The sequence below is a fragment of the Heloderma suspectum genome, chromosome 1 (assembly GCF_057233095.1).
Source record: "Heloderma suspectum isolate Gila_16-S chromosome 1, 16-S_ref, whole genome shotgun sequence".
Taxonomy (NCBI): Eukaryota; Metazoa; Chordata; class Lepidosauria; order Squamata; family Helodermatidae; genus Heloderma; species Heloderma suspectum.
In genome coordinates, this window is record NC_139458.1 from 415116256 (window position 1) to 415130762 (window position 14507).

The following is a 14507-nucleotide window of genomic DNA, read 5'->3' on the forward strand; positions in this document are numbered from 1 at the left end:
CTTTCCTGTATAGTTCTTCTGTGTATTCTTGCCACCTCTTCTTAATCTCATCTGCTTCTGTTAGGTCCCTGCCTTCTTTGTCCTTTATCATGCCCGTCTTTGCACAAAACATTCCCTTGAGATCTCCGATTTTCTTGAAAAGATCTCTAGTCTTTCCTATTCTATTGTTTTCCTCGATTTCTTTGCATTGTTCATTTAAGAAGGCCTTCTTGTCTCTCCTTGCTATTCTCTGGAACTCTGCATTCAGTTGGATATATCTTCCCCTTTCTGCCTTGCTTTTTGCTTCCCTTCTTTCCTCAGCTACTTGTAAAGCCTCATCAGACAGCCACTTGGCTTTCTTGCTTTTCTTTTTCTTTGGGATGGATTTAGTTGCTGCTGCCTCCTGAACAATGTTACGGACCTCCGTCCGTAGTTCCTCAGGCACTCTGTCTATCAGGTCTAATCCCTGAAATGTATTCGTCACCTCCACTGTATATTCATAAGGGATATGATTTCGGTCATACCTGAACAGTTTAGTGGTTTTCCCTACGTTCTTCAATTTAAGCTGAAATTTTGCAAGAAGCAGCTCATGATCTGAGCCACAGTCAGCTCCAGGTCTTGTTTTTACTGACTGTATAGAGCTTCTCCATCTTTGGCTGCAAAGGACATAATCAATCTGATTTCGATATTGACCATCTGGTGATGTCCATGTGTAGAGTCGCCTCTTGTGCTGTTGGAAAAGAGTGTTTGCTATGATCAGCGTGTTCTCTTGACAAAACTCTATTAGCCTTTGTCCTGCTTCATTTTGTACATGAAGGCCATGCTTCCGTGTTATCCCGGTGATTTCTTGACTTCCTACTTTAGCATTCCAATCCCCTATGATGAAAAGGACATCTTTTTTTGGTGTTAGTTATCCTAAGTAGTGAGTTTTAAAACTTAAAATATTCAAAATATTAGTAAAACTTTAGGCAAAACATTATTACTAAAACTAAGATTTTTGGCTTGTGTTGGGTGTTTTTCTAACCCCATAATGAATTTGTCTCTGATGAATTAAATGTTCCCCCAATGAAATTTCATGCCTTGGGCTAACCTACTGACACCCAGAGCACTTAACTCTGGTTCCCTATGCCAGTTTTCTTTGGAAAAATTAACAGTACATTTTTTTTCACTCCAGTACATTGCTTGTGTTTGGGGCATAAATGCACCCCAATGGCAAAATCAATAGATTATTGGGATATTTTATGTCCCAAGTATGTTTTTGTTTCCAGAAAGAAAGTGTTAAATGGTAAGAGGCTGAAATTTGGGGACATTGTGCAGGTAACAGTACCCAGCAATTAGGGATGTCACGGGAGTCTGAGAGGGGGGTGGAGTCCAGTGGACTTCCCCCCTGCTCAGCCTCCCAGACTCCAGTCTACACAGACCACTATGCTTGCCTAAATTGGCGCATGCCGAGTTGGGCAAGCGTGGTGGTCCCCACTGGTCTGCCAAGCTGCCATTTTGCATAAAAATGGCAGCTCATTCTTTTATGTAAAGAGCCTTTTATGCAAATGGCAGCCGTAAACCAGCCATTTACGCAAGGTGACAGGTGTAAATGGACATTGGTGTAAATGGACCATTTACACCTGTAATCTTGAGTAAATGGCCACTTACGGCTGCCATTTGCATAAAAGGCCCTTTACATAAAAGAATGAGCTGCCATTTTATGCAAAATGGAGGCTCACTGAAGGATCAGGCAGCTGTGCATCACTCAGCAGGCACCCGTGGACCGCCCAGTGGCTCGCTGCATGTGGCAAGCAGGGGCAGGTGGCCAGCAGGGGTCCAGTGAGTGGTGTGTGAGGCAGACTTGGGTGATTCCGTCCATTCCTGCCAACAATATCATGGGAGGACTGTGTTGTAGGTCTACTTCTGTGTAAATTCTGCAGCGTAAAGTGCACTCAGGGTAACTTTGTCCCTGCCTTATTGGACAAGGGTGACCACTTCTATTCTGGAGGAAAAGTGGCTGTGCAGGGCCTGTTCCCATCAAGCATACTTCTAACATTGGTGGAACATGCAAAAGGCCTCCCCAGCTGACCTCAGTGGATGGGCAGGATCAGATGGAAGGAGAGATTCTTTTAAGTACCCTGATCCAAAGCTGTTTATGGGTTTAAAGGTGATGACTAGGGGTGCTTCCAGACAAGGCTTTTATCATGCAATCACCCTGCCTCATTCATGGACTCTAATGTGGGATTCAGATAATATCATCTTCCACTTATAACCCTCTTGGTGTTTTCCCACCAATTCTTCTGCCTTTTCTTCATTCACACACACACAAAATCTGTTAAGGAGGAAAAGACAGAATAGCTGGACAATGCCTTTGCTAGGAACCATCTACTAATGGGACCTGCAAAAAATAAGCCAGCCAGCCATGTCCTTTCCCCCGAGACTCTATTCCCCCTCTCAAAGAGTCAGCCAGCATTCTGTGGGCACTAAGCATGGTTGGTCTTCATTGGGCTGTTTTGGGGGTCCCCCCCTTTTAAAAAAATTCTTATGAAAACCATGTGCTTTCCCAAAGCCTTCCAAACCCTCCCTTGTCTTGCGCATGGACTGTACTATTTTGGCTACGTTAAGAACCTCACGTGGAGAATGAATCCAGTATTAGTATATAGACTAGAATGAGGTGGTAGACTTGAGGTGGTAGAATTCTGGTGAGTGTGCATGTTTTGCATGTTTGCATTGTCAAACCTTGGTATAGCAAAGTGTCGTAGATTGCCCTGTTGGAAAAATTAACGTATCAGCTCAGAACCTCAAAAGAACAGAGTGAAGCAGATTCATTCTGTGCAACAGGGGTAGAGAAACTTTTTGAAGACCCATTAGCTTTACAAAAGTCCTGCTCTACTAGGACTTCTGTAAAACTGATATGGATCAACCCATCTGCCTGAAATTCTGGACACTCTTTGGGGCTAAGGAGACTGTCATGATGGGTGCCTGCACTTCAGAATTTACCAGTACACCATCGCCTTCAAATCTGGGGTGGCCTGAGGTTAGACCCGGCTCTACTAGTAGATAGTTGGGTGATTTGCAGTAGTTCAGCAAGGGTTCTGACTCCCAATTATTTCTGACTCCCAATTATTAAATAAATAAATAAATAATTTAACAATCACACTAACAAATAGGCTTCCTCACCTGCTTACTTTGGCTGTTAGAATCCTTGATCTGCAGATGTGTACTTGCATATACAGGTCATACTAGTATATGGTTCATGGCATGCAATAGGCTCTGCCCCTAACCCACCATTTTGTATCTGGTTTTGTCTGGGGGATCTTGGGGTTCCAGTAAAAAACAAAGTAGATCCAAGAAGCCAAGAGTCTACCAATGGCTGCTTTAAATCTCCTGCATCCATTGCTTTCATACTATCTCTTGCTAAATAGGCTCTTCTCTGGAATTTACCTCAGTGGCTAAAAAGTCCACCAAAAAACACAGAAAGCAGTACAGAGCAAAGAACTGGAAGCTTCCTCCAGCCCTTTAGCCTCCAATAAACGTAATTCCTTCTAATAGCAAACTGTGGTGGTTGAGTACCTAACAGTCTAGAAGTGACATGGAAGCTCCCAAAAATAAATTAATAGTTACTACATACTCAGGTGCTTTCTTAGGTACACAGACATATGCATATACATGAGTAAATTAATCTTTGCAAAACAAAAACAAAGACAAAATGGTGTTGTGAGCTCCTGGCTCTATGTCATGTAAAAGGCATAGAATAGAGAAGCAAAAATTCTTAGAAAACTCACTGCAATGCCTAGCATGGGAGCTACCGGGTTCATGTTGAACTCTTGTCTTTACCGCTACCTTTTTTTTTGGTGGCAGGGCTGCTACATGCTAAAATCCTGGATTTCTCCATTGTTTTCTATCAGCATCTCTCATTTCTGTCCCTAAGGTGGGGTCTAAAAAGGGTGGGCAACTTGTGGCCTTCCAGATGTTTTGGCCTACAACTCCCATCATCTGTCACCATTGGCTATGCTGGCTAGGACTGATGTAGCCCAAAACAACTGGAGGGCCACAAGCTGCCCACCCGAGGAGCTGGAAGTCAGGCACACATCAAGTCTAGAGATTACTTTTCTAGTTGATTATGGTTGAGCCATGGAATGCTGAAGGTGTCAGCTGGGCAAGGCTGTGGGGAGGAAAACGGTGGGAGAGGGGGGAAATGGGCCTGCCTGAGCCCCTTTTATCTTCGAGGTGAGTGTTAAGTGCAAAAGCTGTCCTCTCCCACCTTGCAGCAATAAAATGCCCAGGTTCAGGGCTGGCAACCAGACCCAATCCTGAGGCCTTTGGTACTATATGCAACAGTGGGGGGATGTTTCAGGAGGTGGGGGGAGGTACCCTGAGGAAGACCCACAAGACACAAGACTAACTGGAGTCCAGAACAAGAGCCATTGGTGGCTGAGGATACATTGCAATGTTTTGTAACGGGTGCTCATTTGTTTCATATCTCATTTGGAACTCAAAACAACAACTATGAGTGCTGATAATTTACTTAAGTAAAATGATAGAGGAGTTTGAAAATCCTAAATCCCACAGTCCAGATTTTAACAGCCCGCATTTGGCAGGGAATGGGGAAGAAACACACTGCAACATTAAAGAGAGATGGGAGAACCAGGGATGTTCAGGCTCACCAAAATTCTCTGAACTTCACTTTGAAGCTCTGTTCAGCTCACTACCATTTTCATTTGCAACGTTTTCAGTTCATTCAAAAAGGAAAAGTCTGCATTTCAAACAGGAAATTTATGTGCACATTTATGTGCACATTTTCCAAAAATGCGTTTTTTCCCCATTGACTAAAAGGTGAAAATGTGTAGTTTTTAGAAAACGTGCATTTCAAATATGATTTTTTTAAACACAATCACAAGTTCAGGATTGTGTGGACATTTTTCCAAAACATATACTCCCATTTGGGGTTACAAACAGGGCAAGTTCAGATGATTTGCAAACTGAAGTGAAACTCTTGTACAACTCTACAATTAAAGAAATAATTAATTTATCTGGAGCTCTAGCACCATCTGCTGTATAATTTGGTAAAAGTGCTAAAGTTTAAGCAAGTGTAAAGTGACGCATGTTGAGACAAAAAAATCCTAACTTCACATATAAACTGATGGGATTTGAGCTAGCAGTGGCTGACCAAAAGAAAGATCTTGGGATTGTGGTGGACAGCTTGATGAAAATGTCGATCCAGTGTGTGCCTGCTGTGAAAAAGACAAATTCCATGTTAGGCATAATTAGGAAAGAAATAGAAAATAAAACTGCCAATATCATACTGCCTTTATGGTACAACCACACTTGAAATACTGTGTACAGTTCTGGTCACCACACCTAAAAAAGGATATTGTAGAGTTGGAAAAAGGGCAGAAAAGGGCAACTAAAATGATCAAGAGGCTGGAGCAACCCCCGTGTGAGGAAAGTTACAACACCTGGCCTTGTTTAGAAAAGAGGCTTAGAAAAGAGGCAAGTAAGAGGAGACATGATAGAGGTGTACAAAATTATGCATGGTGTGGAGAAAGTGGATAGGGAGACATTTTTCTCCCTATTCTATAATACTAGAACCTGGGGTCATCTCATGAAGCTGATTGGTGGGAGATTCAGAACAGATAAAAGTTCACACAGCACTAGGCTTCTTCACACAGCACTAGGGATGCTGGAGAAATCTTCAATGGATTTAGATGAAATTCTCCAAAATCCGCAGATTTATGCTTAACGAAGCACCTTACAGCCACAATCTGTTAAAATATGCTAATTATGGCCATAATTTGCCCAAGATATACAAATGCTTATGTCTTGCTCAGACTGCTGTCTGGGTTCATTTGATGGGCAGCGTCAAGTCCCAGTTCTTCCTTCTGATGGATCTTTATGATTATACCACACTTGGGCTGATAGCCCTTTAAATAGTGGATGCTTTCAAACAGAGGACTGTCCTCTGGCTGCCCATCAAATAGAGGATTGTCATCTGTAAAAGAGGATACCTGCCACCCCCCGGAGGGTGGCCGACTCAGAGAAGGGGACCCACTGAGAGCATCTTTCCCAGGGGTCTCACAAACCTCGAACTGACACCGTGTTGGCCTCTGGGTTAAAAAACCAGCACCCTCCGACCCCAGCACTCTGCTGCTGAACTGGGTACTGCCCTGTCTTCTACGGAAGCATCTTTTCCTCACAACTGAAGACCCTCCTCCACCGCCACCTTCTCTCCAACCTTTCTTCTCACACCACTTTTTTGTTGTTGTTGATTCAAGCCCATGCAGAGTGGTGTGGTGGAGGCTGCTGAAAGTGGTGGTGGGCATTGCTTTGTTCACTACTGCCCTTTCATTTTCCTGTACAGGCTGTGGTGGCAGTGGTGCCAGGAAGGCTGCTTTCCTGATGAAGTGGGGGAGGGGGGAGATCCCACATGTGCACATGGCGGGATTTGAACTCCACTCCTGAGAATCTTGTATAACACTTTTACTACGGTGGCCAAGCATACAATGTGAAAAAGAGAGGACATGCATCACCCCCCCCCAAAAAAAAAGAGGACCGAAGAGGTCACAGGCTTGCAAAAAAATTGCATGTTGTTGTTGTTGTTCAGTCGGTAAGTCGTGTCCGACTCTTCGTGACCCCATGGACAATAGCATGCCAGGCCTTCCTGTCCTCCGTTCTCTCCCGGAGTGTGCTCAAGTCCATATTCATTGCTTCGGTGATGCTATCCAGCCATCTCATCCTGTGCCGTCCCCTTCTCCTTTTGCCTTCAATCTTTCCCAGCATCAGGGCCTTTTCCAGGGAGTTTTCTCTTCACATTAGGTGGCCAAAATATTTCAGCTTCAGCTTCAGTATCTGTCCTTCCAATGAGCACTCGGGGTTGATTTCCTTTAGAATTGACTGATTTGACCTCCTTGCAGTCCAGGGGACTCGTAAGAGTCTTCTCCAGCACCACAGTTCGAAGGCATCAATTCCTCGGCGCTCAGCCTTCCTTATAGTCCAGCTCTCACAGCCATACGTTGCTACTGGGAAAACCATAGCTTTGATTATACGAATCTTTGTCGGCAAGGTGATGTCTCTGCTTCTTACTATGCTGTCTAGGTTTGCCATAGCTTTCCTCCCAAGGAGCAAGTGTCTTTTAATTTCATGGCTACAGTCACCGTCTGCGGTGGTCTTGGAGCCCAAGAAAATAAAATCTGTCACTGCTTCCATTCCTTCCCCTTCTATATGCCAGGAAGTGATGGGGCCAGATGCCATGATCTTAGTTTTTTTAATGTTGAGTTTCAAACCAGCTTTTGCACTCTCCTCTTTCACCCTCAACAAGAGGCTCTTTAGATCCTCTTCGCTTTCTGCCATTAGGGTGGTATCGTCTGCATATCTGAGGTTGTTGATAATTCTCCCGGCAATCTTAATTCTGATCTGTGATTCATCCAATCCGGCGTTTCTCATGATGTACTCTGCATATAAGTTAAATAAGCAGGGAGACAATATGCAGCCTTGGCGTACTCCTTTCCCAATTTTGAACCAGTCGGTTGTTCCATGTCCAGTTCTTACTGTTGCTTCTTGACCCTCGTACAGGTTTCTCAGGAGACAGGTAAGGTGGTCTGGTACTCCCATCTAAGAATTTGCCACAGTTTGTTGTGATCCACACAATCAAAGGCTTTAGCGTAGTCAATGAAGCAGAAATAGATGTTTTTCTGGAATTCTCTTGCTTTCTCCATGATCCAGCGAACGTTGGCGATTTGATCTCTAGTTCCTCTGCCTCTTCGAAACACAGCTTGTACTTCCGGTAGTTCTCGGTTCACATGCTGCTGAAGTCTAGGTTGTAGGATTTTGAGCATCACCTTGCTGGAATGTGAGATGAGCGCAATTGTACGGTAGTTTGAACGCTCTTTGGCTTGGCCCTTCTTTGGAATTGGAATGTAAACTGACCTTTTCCAGTCTTGTGGCCTCTGCTGAGTGTTCCAAATTTGTTGGCATATTGAATGCAGCACTTTAACAGCATCATCTTTTAGGATTTTAATTAGCTCAGCTGGAATATTGTCATCTCCGCTAGCTTTGTTGTTAGTAATGCTTCCTAAGGCCCTCTTGATTTCACTCTCTATGATGTCTGGCTCAAGTTCAGTGACCACACTATCATGGCTATCATGGACATTAAGATCTTTCCTGTATAGTTCTTCTGTGTATTCTTTCCACCTCTTCTTATTCTCATCTGCTTATGTTAGGTCCCTGCCTTCTTTGTTCGTTATCATGCCCGTCTTTGCACAAAACTCAAATATTTTGGCCACCTAATGCGAAGAGAAAAGTCACTGGAAAAGACCCTGATGCTGGGAAAGATTGAAGGCAAAAGGAGAAGGGGATGGCAGAGGATGAGATGGCTAGATAGCATCAAGTAGGAATTGAGCACTTCTGCCTTTTGTCATCTGTTATCATTTTGCCATCCTTATTTAGTAGCTGAACCACCATTTCTTTCCTCTGTCTTTGCTATGCATGTATCTGAAGGAAGCCTTTTTGTTGCTTTTAGCATCCCTCTCTAACCTCACCTCATTCTCAGCCTTAGCCTTCCTGACACCATCCCTGCAATTTTGGGCCATCTGCCTGTACTTTTCCTTTGTAGCTTGGCCTTCCTTCCACTTCGTATATGTCACCTTTTTTGTTTTCAGGTCATCTCTAAGCTCTTTGTGAAGCCACATTGGCTTCTTCAGTTGTCTTCTACCTTTTTTTCTTGTTGGAATTGTTTGTAATTGTGCCTTTAGAATTTCCTTTTTTAAAAACTCCCACCCATCTTGGACTTCTTTTCTCATTAGAGTCGCTTGCCATGGGATCTGACTTATCATTGTTCTGAGTTTATTCAAATTGGCTTTCCTGAAATCCAGGGTACGCATTTGGCTACATTTGGCTTTTGCTTCCCTTAGAACCAAGAACTCAAGTATAACATGGTCGCTTTCCCCCAGAGTTCCTGGAACTGATACTTTATCCATGAAGTCATCTCTGTTGGTTAGGATCAAGTCAAGGATAGCCGATCCTCTAGTTCCTTCCTCTACTTTCTGTAGGAGGAAGTTATCAGCAAACAAGTCAGGAATTTCTTGGAGGGGCCATATTTTGCAGAATTTGTCTCCCAACAAATATTGGGGAAACTGAAGTTCCCCATTACTACTACATCATCCTTCCTTGAAACATTGGCTGTCTGCTTTTCAAAAGTTTCATCCTCGTCTTCTCCTTGATTGGGTGGCTGGTAGTAGACTCTGACCACCATGTTCCTTTTATTCTTTGCTCCATTTATTTTAACCCAGATGCTCTCGATGGGGCTACCATGCTCATCCTCCTGTATTTCTATGCAGAGATGTGTATTTTTAACATATAGTGCAACTCCACCTCCCTTTCTGTTCCTCCTGTTCTTTTTGAACAAGTTATATCCTTCATTGCTGTATTTCAGTCAACAGGGAAAACAGGGAATCCCATTCCTGACATCCTTTTCCTTATGAACTTAGGAATGTGCGCTCTTGCTGTGTGCTAGTCAGGGTAGCCAAGCACTCAAAGCCACTGGGCTTAACTTGCAGTCTCTGTCTGGAGGTGTTTGCAGAAATTTTAGCTTCTGACATGGGATTGTCAGGGTGGCTGAGTAGTCCAAGGTATAACGGTATGGTTGCAGTCTTCATCTAGAGATGTGGGTTTGAATCCCACTCTTGACATCTTTGTCCTTGATGTGAAGGTGAGGGTTTGCAGGGATTTAACCCCCTGAACTCCCCTTCATGGATCACTGCCTTGTTGTGGCGAAGGGGCTTGCGTAACTCAGTGAAGCCATAAGCTATGCCGTGCAGGGCCACCCAAGATGGACAGGTCATGGCGGAGAGTTCTGACAAAATGTGGTCCACTGGAGAAGGAAATGGCAACCCACTCCAGTATTCTTGCCAAGAAAACACCATGGAACGTATCACAAAGCTAAAAGAGATGACGCTGGAAGATGAGCCCCTCAGGTCGGAAGGTGTCCAATATACTACTGGGGAAGAGCAGAGGGAATTTCCAAATAGCGCCAGAAAGAGTGAAGCGGCTGGGCCAAAGCCGAAAGGACACTCAGCTGTGGATGTGTCTGGTGGTGAAAAGAAAATCTGATGCTGTAAAGAACAATATTGTTTAGGAACCTGGAATGTCAGATCAATGAATCAAGGTAAGCTGGAGGTGGTCAAACATGAGATGGCAAGATTGAACATCGACATCTTGGGAATCAGCGAACTAAAATGGACAGGCATGGGCGAATTTAATTCAGGTGACCATCATATCTACTATTGTGGGCAAGAATCCCTTAGAAGAAATGGAGTAGCACTCATAGTCAACAAAAGGGTGGGAAAAGCAGTACTGGGGTACAATCTCAAAAATGATAGAATGATCTCAGTACAAATCCAAGGCAAACCGTTCAGCATCACAGGAATTCAAGTCTATGCCCCAACCACTGAGGCCGAAGAAGCTGAGGTTGATCGGTTCTATGAAGACCTAAAACACCTTCTAGAACTAACACCAAAAAAAGATGTCCTCTTCATCATAGGGGATTGGAATGCTAAAATAGGAAGTCAAGAAATCACCGGGATAACAGGCAGGCATGGCCTTGGTGTACAAAATGAAGCAGGACAAAAGCTAATAGAGTTTTGCCAAGAGAACACGCTGATCATAGCAAACACTCTTTTCCAACAGCACAAGAGACGACTCTACACATGGACATCACCAGATGGTCAATATCGAAATCAGATTGATTATGTCCTTTGCAGCAAAAGATGGAGAAGCTCCATACAGTCAGTAAAAACAAGACCTGGAGCTGACTGTGGCTCAGATCGTGAGCTGCTTCTTGCAAAATTTCGGCTTAAATTGAAGAACGTAAGGAAAACCACTAAACCATTCAGGTATGACCTAAATCATATCCCTTATGAATATACAGTGGAGGTGACGAATAGATTTCAGGGATTAGACCTCATAGACAGAGTGCCTGAGGAACAATGGATGGAGGTCCGTCACATTGTTCAGGAGGCAGCAACGAAATCCATCCCAAAGAAAAAGAAATGCAAGAAAGCCAAGTGGCTGTCTGATGAGGCTTTACAAGTAGCTGAGGAAAGAAGGGAAGCAAAAAGCAAGGCAGAAAGGGGAAGAGATATCCAACTGAATGCAGAGTTCCAGAGAATAGCAAGGAGAGACAAGAAGGCCTTCTTAAATGAACAATGCAAAGAAATCGAGGAAAACAATAGAATGGGAAAGACTAGAGATCTCTTCAAGAAAATCGGAGATCTCAAGGGAACATTTTGTGCAAAGACGGGCATGATAAAGGACAAAGAAGGCAGGGACCTAACAGAAGCAGATGAGATTAAGAAGAGGTGGCAAGAATACACAGAAGAACTATACAGGAAAGATCTGAATGTCCCTGATAGCCATGATAGTGCGGTCACTGAACTTGAGCCGGACATCCTCGAGAGTGAAGTCAAGTGGGCCTTAGTAACAACAAAGCTAGCAGAGATGACAGTCTTCCAGCTGAGCTATTTAAAATCCTAAAAGATGATGCTGTTAAAGTGCTGCATTCAATATGCCAACAAATTTGGAACACTCAACAATGGCCGCAAGACTGGAAAAGGTCAGTTTACATTCCAATTCCAAAGAAGGGCAATGCCAAAGAGTGTTCAAACTACTGTACAATTGCACTCATTTCACATGCCAGCGAGGTGATGCTCAAAATCGTACAATCTAGGCTTCAGCAGTATGCAAACCGAGAACTACCGGAAGTACAAGATGTGTTTCAAAGAGGCAGAGGAACTAGAGATCAAATCGCCAACGTTCGCTGGATCATGGAGAAAGCAAGAGAATTCCAGAAAAACGTCTATTTCTGCTTCATGGGCTACGCTAAAGCCTTTGATTGTGTGGATCACAACAAACTGTGGCAAATTCTTAAAGTGATGGGAGTACCAGAGCACCTTACCTGTCTCCTGAGAAACCTGTACGAGGGTCAAGAAGCAACAGTAAGAACCAGACATGGAACAACCGAGTGGTTCCAAATTGGGAAAGGAGTACAACAAGGCTGCATATTGTCACCCTGCTTATTTAACTTATATGCAGAGTACATCATGAGAAATGCTGGGTTGGATGAATCAGAGGTCGGAATTAAGATTGCTGGGAGAATTATCAACAACCTCCGATATGCAGACGATACCACCCTAATGGCAGAAAGCGAAGAGGATCTCAAGAGCCTCTTGTTGAGGGTGAAAGAGGAGAGTGCAAAAGCTGGTTTGAAACTCAACATTAAGAAAACGAAGATCATGGCATCTGGCCCCATCACTTCCTGGCATATAGAAGGGGAAGAAATGGAAGCAGTGACAGATTTTACTTTCTTGGGCTCCAAGATCACGGCAGACGGTGACTGTAGCCATGAAATTAAAAGACGCTTGCTCCTTGGGAGGAAAGCTATGGCAAACCTAGACAGCATAGTAAGAAGTAGAGACATCACCTTGCCGACAAAGGTCCGTCTAATCAAAGCTATGGTTTTCCCAGTAGTAATGTATGGCTGTGAGAGCTGGACTATAAGGAAGGCTGAGCGCCGAAGAATTGATGCTTTTGAACTGTGGTGCTGGAGAAGACTCTTACGAGTCCCCTGGACTGCAAGGAGGTCCAATCAGTCCATCCTAAAGGAAATCAACCCTGAGTGCTCATTGGAAGGACAGATCCTGAAGCTGAAGCTCCAATATTTTGGCCACCTAATGCGAAGAGAAAACTCTCTGGAAAAGACCCTGATGCTGGGAAAGACTGAAGGCAAAAGGAGAAGGGGACGGCAGAGGATGAGATGGCTAGATAGCATCACGGATGCAATGAATATGAACTTGAGCACGCTCCGGGAGAGAGCGCAGGACAGGAAGGCCTGGCGTGCTATGGTCCATGGGGTCACGAAGAGTCGGACACGACTGAACGACTGAACAACAACCCCCTGAACTAGCATTACTTCCATGTGCATATCAGGGTGGCCGAGCGGTCCAAGGCACTGTGTTTAGGTCGCAGTCTCCATCTGGAGGAGTGGGTTTGAATCTTACTCCTGACATCCTTTTCCTTGGTTTGGAGTGTGGGTTTTCACAGAGATTTTAGCCATGGGTCTAGTACTCCTTCCATGCACTTGTCAGGGTGGCTGAATGGTCTAAGGTGCTGCATTGAGGTTACATTCTCCATCTGGAAACACTGATTTGAACCCCACCTTTAGCATTCTTTTCCTTGATGTGAATATATGGGTTTGCAGAGATTTTAGCTACGGAGCTAGTATGCGTTCCATGTGCTTGTCAGGGTGGCTGACTGGTCTAAGGTGTTGCATTCGGGTTGCAGTCTCTGTTTGGAGGTGTGGCTTTGAACCCCACTCCTGACATCCTTTTCCCTGTTGAAGAGATGCGAGTTTGCATGGATATGTGCCTCTGAATGCTCAGGCTAGCAGAGTACTCAAAAGCCCTGGGTTTAAGTGGCAGCCTCTGTCTGGAAGCATTTGCAGGAATTTTAGCCATGGGGCCAGCACTCCTTCCATGTGCTTGGAAGGGTGGCTTACCAGTTTAAGGTGCTGTGTTTAGCTTGCTGTCTCTCCTGGAGGTGAGGTTTTGAATCGCACCTCTGACATCCATTTCTCTGGTGTAGATGCATAGGATTTTACCCATGGGGCTAGTCTCTTCCCATGCGGTTGAGCTGTCCAAGGTGCTGTGTTATGATTGCAGTCTCCACCTCAAGATGTGGGTTCCATCCAACCTCTGACATCTTTTTCCTTGTTGTGGAAATGAGAGTTCGCAGGGATTTTAGCTACAGAGCTAGCATTACTTCTATGTGCTTGTCAGGGTGGCCGAGCGGTCCAAGGTGCTGGGTTCAGGTTGCAGTTTCCATCTGGAGGTGTGGGTTCAAATCCCACCCGACAGCCTTTTCCCTGATGCAAAGGTGTGGGTTTGCAGGAATTTTAGCCAGGGGACTAGTGCTCCTTCCATGTGCTTGTCAGGGTGGCCGAGTGGTCCAAGGCGCTGCGTTAAGGTCTGGAGGCGTGGGTTCAAATCCCACCTCTGACATCCTTTTCCCTGGTGCAGAGGTGTTGGTTTGCAGGAATTTTAGCAGTGGGGCTAGTGCTTCTTCCACGTGCTTGTCAGGGTGGCTGAATGGTTAACAATGCTATGTTAAGTTTGCAGTCTCTCCTGGAGGCATAGGTTTGAGTCCCATTGCTGGCATCTTTTGCTATGGTGTGAAGGCCTGGGTTTGCAGGAATTTGTGCCAAGAGTCTTGCACTCTTGCCAGGATCCATTTGTTTTAATGGATCCATTAAAAGTGAACACATTATGTAATATTATTGGAATCTAAAAATAATATAGATTTTTTAAAAACAAAACTGATCACATTAAAAGTGTTCTATTTGGTTTAATAGAACACTATTTGGCAATGCAAATTGCAGGTGAGGAGGGCCCAGTTGAGTCTGGAACTGCAGCAGAGGGCTAAAGCAGCTCTACCTCCCATGCTAGGATTCCAAACTGGATTAGGGGTCCTATGCTTTCTTTGCTGTCATGAAGGAA

The 14507-nt window shown here is 44.4% G+C and overlaps 1 non-coding gene across 1 annotated transcript; it reads left to right on the top strand.

Moving 5' to 3' along the window:
* The first annotated feature begins 13940 nt into the window (after window positions 1-13940).
* TRNAL-AAG (transfer RNA leucine (anticodon AAG)) lies at window positions 13941-14012 on the top strand. Its single transcript has one exon. It is a non-coding gene; the product is annotated as a tRNA-Leu (tRNA).
* Window positions 14013-14507: the final 495 nt, after the last annotated feature.